Source organism: Phoca vitulina, unplaced genomic scaffold (genome assembly GCF_004348235.1).
Source record: "Phoca vitulina isolate PV1807 unplaced genomic scaffold, GSC_HSeal_1.0 scaffold9, whole genome shotgun sequence".
Classification (NCBI taxonomy): Eukaryota; Metazoa; Chordata; class Mammalia; order Carnivora; family Phocidae; genus Phoca; species Phoca vitulina.
In genome coordinates this window covers 62,743,449-62,756,830 of record NW_022589712.1, presented here as the reverse complement: position 1 = coordinate 62,756,830, position 13,382 = coordinate 62,743,449, and the positions used below count along the sequence as shown (strand labels likewise).

The following is a 13,382-nucleotide window of genomic DNA, read 5'->3' as shown; positions in this document are numbered from 1 at the left end:
TTGGTAGAAGCCATTTCCACATTTGGATCAACCCCAGGGCAAAGATAAAGGACTTTGTCGGAAAGCAGGAATCAGTCAAAGGGACTTAAGAATGAAAGTCCCTTCAGCTCTTTGCATAGAAATCAGCAAAGACTCAAAAAGGGTTTTAGATTTTCAGTTGCTCAAATGAGGCGGTCTTCCTTTGCCAGCAGCCGTCTACTTGTGTGTTTAATGCTTTGCAACACCTGAGCCTCACCACCCACTTGTTCATAGACTGTATCACTCATTTGGACAATCAGGAGAAAATACATGGTATTTGTGTTTATGATAATGCAAATAATAATAATAAAGAACCTGCTCCCTGTTTTATCCAGGGCCACTCCAAGCACAGGAACCACAGAGCCTCCAAAGGAAACATGAGGACCCAGGACCTATGGAACAAAACATTTCATAAAAAGTCACTCATCACCATAATTCACTTGTGCTGGTTCCTGATGTTGTTTACAGCACATTTTTATTTGTGAGGATCTCATTTTTTTCTAAAGATAACCCAATATTTGTATGCAGTTCTTGTCCCAGAGAACTCAGGTCTGACTCCAAACCCAAAGTGCTGCCCACTAACCCTAACTGTCTCCTGCTCACTTTATCATCTCTCCCAAGACTGCCCACCTACAGGCACACAGAATTATCAGGCATAGGTACTGATATATTTTCAACATTCTCATTAGTCACAAGGAAAAAAAGTTTAAAAGTTCCCTGAGAAAGAAAGAATACTTTTCCTTAAGCATGAAGTGATTAGCTAATTGCATTTTAAAAAAATTGAAAATTAAGGACTTTGAACGATGTCATTCAATATTGAAAATTTTGGGGTGCTTGGGTGGCTCAGTTGGTTAAGTGTCTGACTCTTGATCTCAGTTCAGATCTTGATCTCAGGGTCATGAGTTCAAGCCCCGCATTGGGCTCCACACTGGACCCAATTTATTATTTAGTAAAAATAATAAATTAATTAAAATATATATATATGTGTGTAATTCTTATGTATACTGACAGACCATCAACTTTCTTTTAAGCATTCAACTTCACATTTACTGTAATTATAAACAAAGTAAAGGACTGTGTTAATAATACCTTACAAAATATTTCAAAACAAAACAGAAATTATTAAAACTGTACAACAGTATTTCAATAATACCTCTCTGTGGTGGGTTATCTGTAATTTTCACTTCATAAATTTTGCTTTGGAGTTTTCCAGTTCTTTTCCAAGTTACGTGGATTTAACCTGTGAACTAAGAAAAATTGGTTGTTCCACAATTAGGTTGTTTGTGGCAGATATCAATATTCTTTAGTTAAAAGGGCTTTTCCTCCCACACAGCCTAACTGTTCTATAATTTTTTTAATTTCTTTCCTCCCACACAGCCTAACTGATCTATATTTTTAAAATGAAATATTATCTTAAAAGTAGCCAAGAAACTATTGACTGTATAAAAAGGCATGCTATCAGGTAAACCAAAAGGACAAAAGCTTGGAAGCAAGAGTCTATCTGTTTTAAAATAGGATCTTTTAAATAGGCCAAAATGATGACTTTACAAAGAGATCAACTAGTCAAACTGCTTAATTTTACAAACGAGAAAACTAACACTGGAGAGGCAAAACAACTTTCCCAAAGTCACAGAGAATGGGATGGCCAGAAACAGAGCCCAGGGCCTCTCTCCTTCAGTCCAGTCCATGACATTGACCTGACCACAGAAATATAGCCTATTGGATACGAAATAACTTGTGGCCTTTCATAAAGGTACCTCCTGCCATTACCTTCTCCATTTGCACATCTTAACAGGTGTCAGGTCTAGGGAATAAAAAATAAACTAATGAACCTTAAATCCTGGCTCAACTCACACAATTAAATTCCTTCCATCTTTCATAGGCAAATGGAAAAAAACAAAAGAACAGAGTATCATTCTATTTTGTCCAAACAGGGAGGTAGGTTGCTGTGTATTGAGGAGGAATAAATTTCTATTTTAACAGCTGGCTCCAGATTCCCAGAGAGAAGTGCCTTTGCCTAGGAAATACCTTCATAGAACTTTGATGAGGGAACACCAAGGCCTGAGAGTATACGTTCTTTATGGAAACAGTGGAGTAAAATACACCTACGCTGTTCAAAGTAGCCATTTAACAGAAATTTGGTACTGGGGGAAGAAACTATGGAAAGGAAGAAAGAAGTCCAAACAGCATGGCAGGATATTGGATAATACGGATAAAAGTAAGAATGTTGATGATAAACACTGACATTTAATTTCATCAATTCTACTTGCTTACAAGACACATTTTCTTTATTTAGTGACAAAAAAATCCTAAAATCAGGGGGAAAACACCAAAATTTATTGCACACACAAAAGTTCTGGGCAAATGGGTATCATTAGAAAGAGAAGTTATGTGGTTCATAAATGGCATGAATGTGCAAAAGATTCTAAAAAAGTGATTCTGGTGCCAAAATATGTTGACCACAGAAGGAAAACCTATATGGCTTTGCAATTATGAAAAAAAAAATAAAATGGAATGGAATCTGACACATGTGACAGGCAAGGACTAATCTCAACGTTATATGGATTCTATCAATCACACAACAAACATGACTCAAATACTTAAATGGTCAAAGAACGTAAGAGGTTATTCAAAAGAAGAGGAAATCTAATTGTTAAGTAAACATTTAAGAAAATATGTAACCACATTATTGACCAAAATAATTAAATTTCAAAAATAGTGTCTTTATTACTTGATAAGTTGGTAAAAGTAACTTCTTTCTTTTTTTTTTTTTTTTTAAAGATTTTATTTATTTATTCATGAGAGACAGAGAGAGAGAGACAGAGGGAGAAGCAGGCTCCCCGCGGAGCAGGGAGCCCGATGTGGGACTCGATCCCAGCACCCTGGGATCACGACCTGAGCCGAAGGCAGACGCTCAACCGACTGAGCCACCCAGGCGTCCCAAAAGTAACTTCTTTCATGATAATACTTCCTGCTGACCAGAATGTTGCATCTTCACTGGGATACAATTAAATTTGGTTATATTTACAACGTACACTGAAAAAAACCTTTACATTGGTACTTTTTTTAGAAAGCAAAATCGCTATACTTACCCAGAATCACAACCAAGTACATACACTTTGACCAATAATCCTAAGGAAATCAGAGTGTGAAAAAAAAAAAAAACATAAAACAACTCTAGGTTAGATGTGGTTCAAAAATAACAACAAAAACCCAACCCAAACATCCAGAAAATAAGGAGAAGTAAACTATGAAATAAATCAATGTACTGCCATGCAACAATTTTAAATACTGAATATAATGACAGCTTAGCATATAATTTTAGATAAAAATATAGAAGAGAAAATATAATTTAAGCCCAGAATATACATGCACATATATGTACATGTAAATGCATATATATTTAAGCAACAGAGGGGAACATGGTAAAGGTGAAAGCAGTTTCCGAGTTAGGGTGAAAGACATAGCGAGAAAAGTCTTCTAACTCCTTTATTGTTGTGAAAATATTCGTATGAAAAATACACGGTTTTTAGGAGAGAGGAGGTCATATTGAATAGAGCTCATACATAACTCCCACTTTTCTAAGCTATACCATTTCGTGTGTTGACATATCCCCCCCTCTCTTCATTAATTAAAAAAAAAAAGCTATATTCCGTACTCCAAATTTTCATTGTCTTTACCAAACACAGAAAAGCCATTCTAAGCAATACTTCTTAGAAGCAGGTCCTCTCTAAGCAATAATGAGAAATACGGCCCTGATTAGGCATCTAAACACCAAAGTTGACAACAATGAAATAATCTATTCTAATGTGAACTTAGACATGCCCTGATATTAGTAACTCACCTTTATGAATTACAAATGCTAACAATTTTCTAAATTTAATTTGTTAGTTTTTTCGTCTGTTTATTGAGGTTCTATCATTTATAACGAGCAATGTGTGAGTGCTAGATGTGCCACGTTCGTTCCAACAGTTAGTATTATTTGAATTTTTCATTTTAATCATTCTGATGGCTTTGTAGTGGTAGAACTTTGTGACTGATACCAGGTGCTATTTTAGATGCTTTCTTGGTAACATCTTTTAGTCCCTAATCAACCCATCTGGAAACTGAAGCATGAAAAATGTCAAGCTAACATGACAATATGAGCTGTCAGACTGTGAAGACTGAGCTCTTGACCTCTGTGATGGACCTGACTCTGCAAATACCACATCAAGTCTCTTCTTGGTAACTCTGCAGATTACTGCACCAGGTTGGTGGTTCTAGTGAAGGAGACCAAAATCAATCATTCTTTTCCCATTAGCTCAAAATATTAATCAAACTAATGTTGCATTTTCTCCCTTTAACCTATGACGTTCATAAAGCTGTCTTTTAAGCACTGAGAAATTAGCATTCAAGTTAAAATATCAGTTAACATGACTGACGAAACAAACAAAGAGAAATTCTAAAGCTGTCATCCAACTATAATTATATACAATTTAAAGTTTTAAATCATAACAGTATGATGAATGCCTCCCTTAACACACCTATAAATACATTTGAGGAAAGCTGAGAGTTTAACCAGTCCTGATGGCATACTAATTTACTTTTTCAGCTGTTCTCTGTAGAATCAGTCTCAGGATGGTAAACAATTTTTAGTAGCAATGTACAGAAATGAAGTCAATAACTACTCTCCCTGTTTTCTTGTTGATTTCTGTCTATTCATTAAATAAAACCAAAGTCTTAAAAATTCCAAATTTCATAATGAATTGTATTGTATTAGATACAGTTTTTTAACTTTGGGTATCTCTACTAACTATTAATGATTTGTTGCTTCTTTCTGTTATTTAAATGAGCCTACCGCACCAGATAGTAGTTGGAGTCTAACGAACATGTTGTAATTCAAGTTTCTACAAGTGAAAAATTAACTTCACATTTAATTCATAATCTAGAGAAAGAGCAAATGTAACAATTTATTTTGCAATTTCCATTCTGAATTTTGGTTGGCAGTGTTGAGCTGGAGTGTTAGGAGGAGGTGGCATTCAAGAATGCAGAGTTCTTTAAATATATTTAGACAAAAGTCAGGGAAAGGGAGGTATGGAAATAGGGAATCACAAGGAAAAAAGATTAATTTAATTTGGGAAAGAAAAACATTTCCATTTAGGCTTAAAGCTCATGTATCAATAATACTGTAGTGTTTTAACTGCATAGTATTTTAATGCACATATATTAATAGCATTTTTCTATTGTAAACGATAAACATTTATGGAAAGTTTACTGCACAGTTCTGTGACTTAAATGTTATTAAGTCACATTGTAATGGCTCATGCCTGGGCCATTAAAAACTATGACGTTGTACATGGGCTTGAATGGACATCTTCATGAGCTACTTGAAAGGAGGTGATGAATAATATTATTCATGTAGCTCATTTCACATGCTAATTTTCACAAAGTACTAAGTAGTACGAAGAGTAACAGAGCAAACAAAGAAATCACAGGCTAAAATCAACACAATTTTAATGAAGAGTGGCATATATGTTCTCTAGGTATAATACAGAAAAACATTGGTATTTCGCAGAGCTGAAAATCCAGAGAAAGACAGAAAAAGCTAAGTTTCATTACAGAAACATTAGTCTAGAATGGTCTTATATGATGTCAAGATCACCATAAACAAGGCTCTCTTTCAGTTTCTGTTTTCTGTTTTATTTTAAGAGAACCCAAATGGGCATTTAAATCTAATTTCTTAATTTGTTCCACAGTTACATATTTGAATGACTGGGGAAATGTTGTACTCTATAGTCTTCTATAATATTCCATTCTTAACTAAAAATTAAACTATCCAGACTAAACTCTTAAGCAATGTTTACCTATGAATCTTTCCTAAATCAATCCTCAACCCATCATCACCATCAAGTAGATATAATCCTAATGTTAATATTTTAAACAAGATCAGAGTTGTAGATCTGTCATTATGTCTGAATTTACTACATGTAAATTAAACTGTACATTTGATAATCAATATTGTGTTTTAATTTATTAACCTACATAGGTCTGATGTACTGTTATAGGCATGAAATTATATGCTTCCTAAAACTTTCAAGAAAGTTTGCAAGTTTCAAATATCTTCTCTCTACTATCAGATACACAAAATATCAGAACTTTCTCGGTAATAATGATGTAATGTTAAATATAATGCCATTAGCAAAGAAGGTTAAATCATTCTTAATAAAAAATTAGTTAGGCTATTAAAATCTATAAAGTAAAATCTTTTCTCATATAAATCACATTCGTAAATCAGTTTTTTTTAATGAACTACTTTAGAACAGCTTTTTGTCCATAAGCAAAATCAACTTGAACTAAATCTATCTCCCCATCATATAGATTATTATCAAGCAGGTCCCTAGGCTATAAATGATCTATGTCCTTAATATAATTACAGAAGGACTCAAGATCCATGTATTTTTTTAAAACTCTAACCTCTAAAATTAACAGAAAAAAAAGTAAAATTCTTATAGAAATTTTCACTAAGCAGCAGACATTGTAAGAGAAAAAAGAACTTTTGGAACCAAATTAGGTGGATGTTTTCAAGTAAGATGTAAAATTAAAAAAAAAAAAAAAAAAAAAGGATTTCCCACCAGAGCCTAAATCATAAATCATTTTCAGAGAAATCAATGTACATTCCCTTCTGTGTCTGGGATTTCAGTCCCTTATATAATACATCTTTCTAAAACAAATGGAACTATCTTATACCCTTGCTAATAGAAAACTAACGGTAAGTTATGCCTCAGATAGCTCCTTTACAATATTTGCATACTTATTGCTTTATATCTCTATACAGCTTCATTTTTATGTTTCACTGGGTAATTTCTAAGGAAAGAAAACTTGTTCTAAACCATTGGTTTTGTGTACTGGAAAACGTATATTCACTATATATCATGGCAGATTTTTAAAAGCAATTAGAATCAATCAATACAAGTATTACATAAGACTTGCAATGCTTGAACTAGTCTTTAATAATTATTTTTAAAAAGCATTCACATAGATCTAAGTGGCATTTATAATTTCTTTCAGAGTTGGATTTGTTCTGGGAAGGGAAATAACAACAGAATAGGATTAGATGACTATTGTACTTTCATCTCTAGCTTTCAAATAACTTTATGTTATTTATATTGAGAGGTAAGATTATTGCTACATTTTGTGGGGGTGGTATCTAGACACTGATGTCAAAGAACCTAGAATCTGAGAGAAAAGGTAAAACATTCCCTCCAATAACTCTAATACAAGATGAGAGTTAAAAGCACCCATAAATCGAGTGCTCGTAAAGAGCAGGTTCCTTCCTACTTGGGAGAAGCAAGGTCTGGGAAGAATGCCCAGAGGGAAGTGGCTTTTGAACTGGACCTTGAAGGGTAAGTAAGAAAACAGAGTGTCAAAGGGCATGAAACTGTTCTTTCACAGAACACTTTCTAATGCCTGGTAACATCTTATGGAACAGAGTACGAAGAAATACCGGTTTGGGACATAGCACTGTACAAAACTGGTAGCCACGGGCTCTGGGAGAGAAGTAGGGGCATGATCTGAACAGTGTTCATTGAGAGCGGAGAAGGTAGGGAGGGTCCTAGGCGGAGACCGGTTATAGAGGGAGACTTGGAAAAGCCTTGGTAACTGTCTGACAAATGAGAATAAGTGGATACTCAAAAGTCAGAGTAGGATCCATGCTCCCACATGGCCTTCAAGAGTGAAGAGGTAGCATCCCTCTTTCCACAGTGGCTGGAATAAACAGCACCACATGTGAATATCACCAAGACAGAGATCGCAGTTAAATTGCTTCCAATCTCTCTCCTTGGTGCTCCTTTCTTAGTCTTCTTGGCTGGTTTCTCCTGTACACCCTTGTTCCTTGAGTTGTAAGTGCCAGGGATCAGTGCGTGGCGGGTCTCTTCTCTCTTCTGTCAGTCCTCACTCCCTTGGTGATCTCAGCGCATTCTCATTCTCAGGGCATTGAATGCCATTCTTATGCAGATGAATCTCAAATTAGTATCACTAGCTGAGAAGTCTCACTTAGACCCAAAATTGTCTGTATGCTATAGCCACCTCAGTGCCTCACAGACTTCATAACATAATTTAAACTGGTCTCCTGATCCCTACTTCCCTGCCCCTGAGCCTACACTACCAAATGTCTTCCTGTTGGGGTTAATGTAGAGCATGAAATCAGCCATAATACCTGGCTTGCTAAAATGTAACATGGAGGCCACTGAGGGCGAGGGAGGGTTTCGGAGAAGGGCATGGGCCTTTGGAATGCCGAGGCCTGCGTGACCATTCTGCCGTAGGAATGCCCCGGGGAGTTGACTTCCCCGAAGCTCTCTTAGCCCCAACAGCGGCCCTGTGATCTAAGAGACGTATGCATTGTCCCTTAGGCTATGTTTAGCAGAACTCGTAGAACACGAAGATTAGCACATCGTATCTTTCCCGTAAACAGATCCTCCCAGTTTCAGTAAGACTCCTTGTCACACATCAGGTGCTTGAGAAAGTGATAAAGATTTATGATTATCCTGAAGGACCAATAAAAGCGGGAGCAAAGAAGAGCAAAGGGTCTTCATCTCCGAGCGTTGACCCCCTTGCCTTCTCCTCTCTTTCACGGCAATTTGGACTCATCTTCCATCCGTCTGTGCAGGAATTGCTGGTCATTCCTGACATCTTCCCTTCCAGTTTCTCATGCAAAAACATTCCTGACCCCATTCTTTCTCTTTTACCCCACATCCAATGCTTTGGCCTTCTGTTGGGTCTTTTAAATTTACCCAGAATCTCACCTATTTTCCCAGAATCTCTTACTCCTACTCTCATGTGTGATGAAAATCACTTGTCCAGCTCCTACATGATCTCTATGTTCCCCTATGGTATGTTCTAAAGTAGAAAAGCCAGAAGGATCCTTTTAGAACATGCTTCAGTTAAGATGACTACTCCGTTCAAAACCCAATGATGGCTTCTTGTGTCATTCAAGATGAAAGGCAAAGCTCTAATAAAACCCAAGTCTCCACAGTCTTCCTTCTCCTATGGGGCACCTCCCTGACCTCATCTCCTACTACCCTTGCCTTAGCTGATTCCACTCTAGGCACACCAGCCTCTCTGCTCTTTCTCAACTGTGCTAGGGAAACTCCCACCTTAGGCTTTGACACTGGCTGTTCCCTCTGCCTAGAATGGGCTCCTCCAGAAGAACTACGGTACTGACTCTTATCTCCATCAAGTCTGCTCGAATGTCACATTCTCAATGAGATCTATTGAAACCACCTTGTTTGAAATTACAACCAGCTCTCCCACCCCACCTAATATTACCGATCTCCATTATCTTGCTCTTTTTTTCTATTTCCTTCCATGAAATTTATGGAAGGAAATTCAATCATACAATATGATTTAATTATTTGTTATATTTATTTTTTATTGTGCATCTCCCTCTACTAGTAAGTAAGTTCCATAAGAGCAGAAATACTTGCTTTATGCACCAAATACCTAGAACAATAATTGCCAGAGGAAGGGCTTAATAAATACTTACTAAATGAATGAATGCATGAATGAATGAATGCACTCTGAAGTAGTCTATTGAGATAATTTTTCTCTTATTTTAACTACTAATGTAATTATATGATATTTATATATTGATTTATTAACATGGTAATATTTAACTGTGGTTGCAATCCAGGGAAAATTATATTTATTTGTGGTTTTATATAAATATGTGAATATAAAAATATAAAATATATATAATATATAAATATAAATTATATATATATATAAACTGTATTCCCTAAAATGTTTTTTTTGAAATTTTCATATCTATATTCAAAAGTAAGATGGATGTGACCTTATTTTGTGTCATCTTTACAGTTTGGGCTTCAGGCTGTGTTTGATCTTTGAAAAAAGAGCGGAGTACATACTATGGAGTGTTGGATGTGGCATACAAATTTGCCAAAAATTTCAAGACAATTTACCAGTAAAGTAAATTCAGCAGAGATTTTGATGATTTCTCAAAATTTTTGCCCTTTTTTTTCTACCTTCTATTTAAGAAAACTTTGAAAGTATACATACCTATATATGTATTTCATAGGTATATGAACTCATAGGTATATTAAAGTATATGGAAACTTTCTAAATATGTAAGCACACAACTTAAGAGCTTATGCAATGTAGCTTTGGTGTTAAAAGCTGGACTCTAAGCCAGGGTATCTGGGTTTGAATCCCAGAACTCGATTTCCAGTTTTACCACTTACTAAACATGTAAGATTTGGCAAGTTAGTTTACTTCTTTATGCATCAGGTCTCCCCAAAATAAAAAGGGATGAGCAATAGTATATATCTCTTTGGGACGTTCTGAATGATTTGACATATATAAAACTTATCTGGAATTGAAACAAAGAATTCAGTATTTCAACTTCCTCTCAACTAAAATGAAAATAAACCACCCAACAAGGATAGCCTGATTTTATGATAATTGCTGTTCATTTTATTTAAATTCCAGTTGATGTTTATGCAGCAGGTGCTTTGGTTCTCTCTCTTTAAGAATTTAATGATCTGTAAACACACACTTGATAAGGTGCTACATAAGAGGACCCTGTGATACTTCTGTGGTGTGAGGAATTCACTGTTGATGTAAATAATTTCATCTGCTAATTTATATGTTTAATAGTAAAGTGTTTAGGCTGTGTAAAGCACTCTGTTTAATAATATGGCCGAGCACCTCCCAGATTTGCCACATCTGTATTTCTTGAAGGACATCAGGCCACTAATCTCTAGTTTCTCCCCTAGGGAGTTTTCACTCATCAACCCTCTATCCTCTGCCAATCTGGATTACTTCTTACATGTTACATGTTCTCAGAGCTCTCTGTTTTTGTCCTTTAGCACTTTTCTAGCACCAGAATTGTACTTTTCAGTTATTTGTGTAATACTACTTAAAACTCAGAATGCAGGCTCCATAAATGCATAGACTGTGTCTGTCTTTTTTACTTGTTGTATCTCTGCTATCAGTTTTAAAATCTGAAAACTTTGGGGTGCCTGGGTGGCTCAGTCAGTTAAGTGTCCAACTCTTGATTTCAGCTCAGGTCATGACCTGAGGGCTGTGAGATCGAGCCCCACATCAGGCTGTGTGCTGAGCATGGAGCCTGCTTGAGATTCTCTCTCTCCCTCTTCCTCTGTCCCTCCCCACCCTTGTGTGTTCTCTCTAAAAAAAATAATAATTAATTAATTAAATTAAAATCTGAAAACTTGTAGACCCTCAATAAATATTTTATAAAATAAATGAATGATGATTTTATTCAGCACGTACCAAACAGTACCATATAGTGCTTAATGGTGTAGACTTTGGAGAAATAAAATCTTGATTTTGTGTCTCTCTCTGCCATTTTGTACAAATAGGTTTCCTCCAAGAAAGTTCATCTTTCTGATACTCAGCTTCCTTATCTAGAAAAAAGATATAAAAAAGATCTCTTTCCTCATAGAATGATTGTGAAGCTGAAGTGAAGTCATGTTCCTGAAGGGCTCAGCACGGTTGTCAACTCTCAAGATACAAAACCCTGTGGCTATTATTTTTAGGGTCATTATTGAACACATTATTATTATACCTTCAATCCTAATTGAATCTTTCATTAATATGAAATAAACTTCACAATCCAACATTATTTGGTTTGTGTTTAAAATATCTTTCTCTAGAAAATGTTCTGAAAGTCAATTTCTCTATTGTTAAATTTATCTATTTGCCATGAACTACCTCTATTTGGCCCCCCACAATTATTAGATTCTTCAGATGGCAGTACTTCCAATGGCCCGAGATACTTAAAAGACTGAAGAGGACTAGAGGTCCTACTCACTACCCAGTAATGGTTTGGATGTTCTAGAGGGTGGTCTGAATCCTGCCACATCTGCCTGGATTAACAGTAAGTGGTATAAGAACAGTCATATGACCTTTCATAGGAAGCTTGAGGAAGTCCCAGCAACCTGTCATTTGAAAGAGTCTCCTGCACCTTGCAAGATCTACTTGAGGCAGATGTAATAATTTTCTAGAGCAGAATCCAGCCAGGTTTTAATCTGAATCAGGTGATCGAATTCATTTTCGTGATTCATCTCAGGGCCAGGATACCTCTAGGGATGCTACTCCAAAAGTAACGATGACCTTCTTGATTTTAAATCTTATTTATGAAAAGACAGTGGTGCTTGATTAGTATCTCTAGCTAATCCACAAATCTTAAACATCAGTAATTCCCTCAGTGAAATGATCTCTCACATCCCTTTATACTGATCGGTAAGCTATCTAACTCTAACCAGAGATAAAGAGAGTCGACTTGCTTGTAGCTACAACTTTGGAGCATGGAATGAAGACTTTAAATGAAGGCTTTCAAATTCTGACTATTCTCTCACCCACCCAGCAGCTCCATATTAACCACTCTGGAGTGTATATCAATCAAAACTCATATACACAGCATTTTCTATGCTGAAATATTTTGAAGTAAATTAAAGCAATGTGATGTGTTTACTAAATCATCTTACATTTAACTCTTCACATCCTGGAGATATTTACTTACCATTTCTGTGCTTCAGTTTACATCTATAATATGGGGATAATAATAGTAATTTTCTTACAAGGTTGATGTGAGTTTTGAATAAGTTAATACCTAGTAAACACTTAACTTAGAATGGTGTCTGGCCTATACTGAGATTCAGTAAATTTTGACAGCAGCAGCTACTACCACTGTTACTAACCACTATTACCATTTTATAATAATTAATATTACTGACAATATAAGCAGATTTTTAAAAAGTCTTTGGGGTCTAGGTTGTAGTTCTTTTGGACAATATTATTTTCCTCTGAGTTCTCAGGATCCTGCTCCCTTTTTTGTGTCACTTAATTCTTTCTTGGTTCCTGTGTTCCTTTTTCCCATTTACCCACTCATGAATAAAAAGAAATCTCCCTGGAGAGTATGGTCAGGATGTGTGGATTACCCACAGCTTCTATACAAAATTTCTCCTGGACTGCTCAGGCAAGTCTCCAGGAAACTGGGGACTCCTGAGGAAATCAAATTTCCCCTTTCAGGTTGGAAGCAAGAATGTGAGTCAGTATGTACTGTTCTTTGCCTAGTCTCCAGATCCTCTGACCCAGTGGACAAATGCCAGTTGCCCTTCTGGATGTGAGACCAGATTTTAAGCTTCCAGAACAGAAGCTCCCAATTCATGACCCCAAGCTTACATTCAGATATCAGAAGTAATTGCTTGTCCTACATAATGCTTTTGTTGCTGTTGCTATTGTTTGTTTTGTTTTATATAATTGTAAGTCAAAATTAAAAATTGAGAGATCTGGGGCGCCTGGGTGGCTCAGTGGTTAAGCGTCTGCCTTCGGCTCGGGTCATGATC

At 36.0% G+C, this 13,382-nt stretch overlaps 1 long non-coding RNA gene across 1 annotated transcript; it reads right to left on the bottom strand.

Annotated features, from left to right (window-relative positions):
• Nucleotides 1–340: 340 nt before the first annotated feature.
• Nucleotides 341–3,152, bottom strand: LOC116634657. The gene is made up of 3 exons (XR_004300016.1): nucleotides 3,111–3,152; nucleotides 1,172–1,265; nucleotides 341–410 (listed from the first exon to the last, which is right to left on the bottom strand). It is a non-coding gene; the product is annotated as an uncharacterized LOC116634657 (long non-coding RNA).
• Between the last annotated feature and the right edge of the window lie 10,230 nt (nucleotides 3,153–13,382).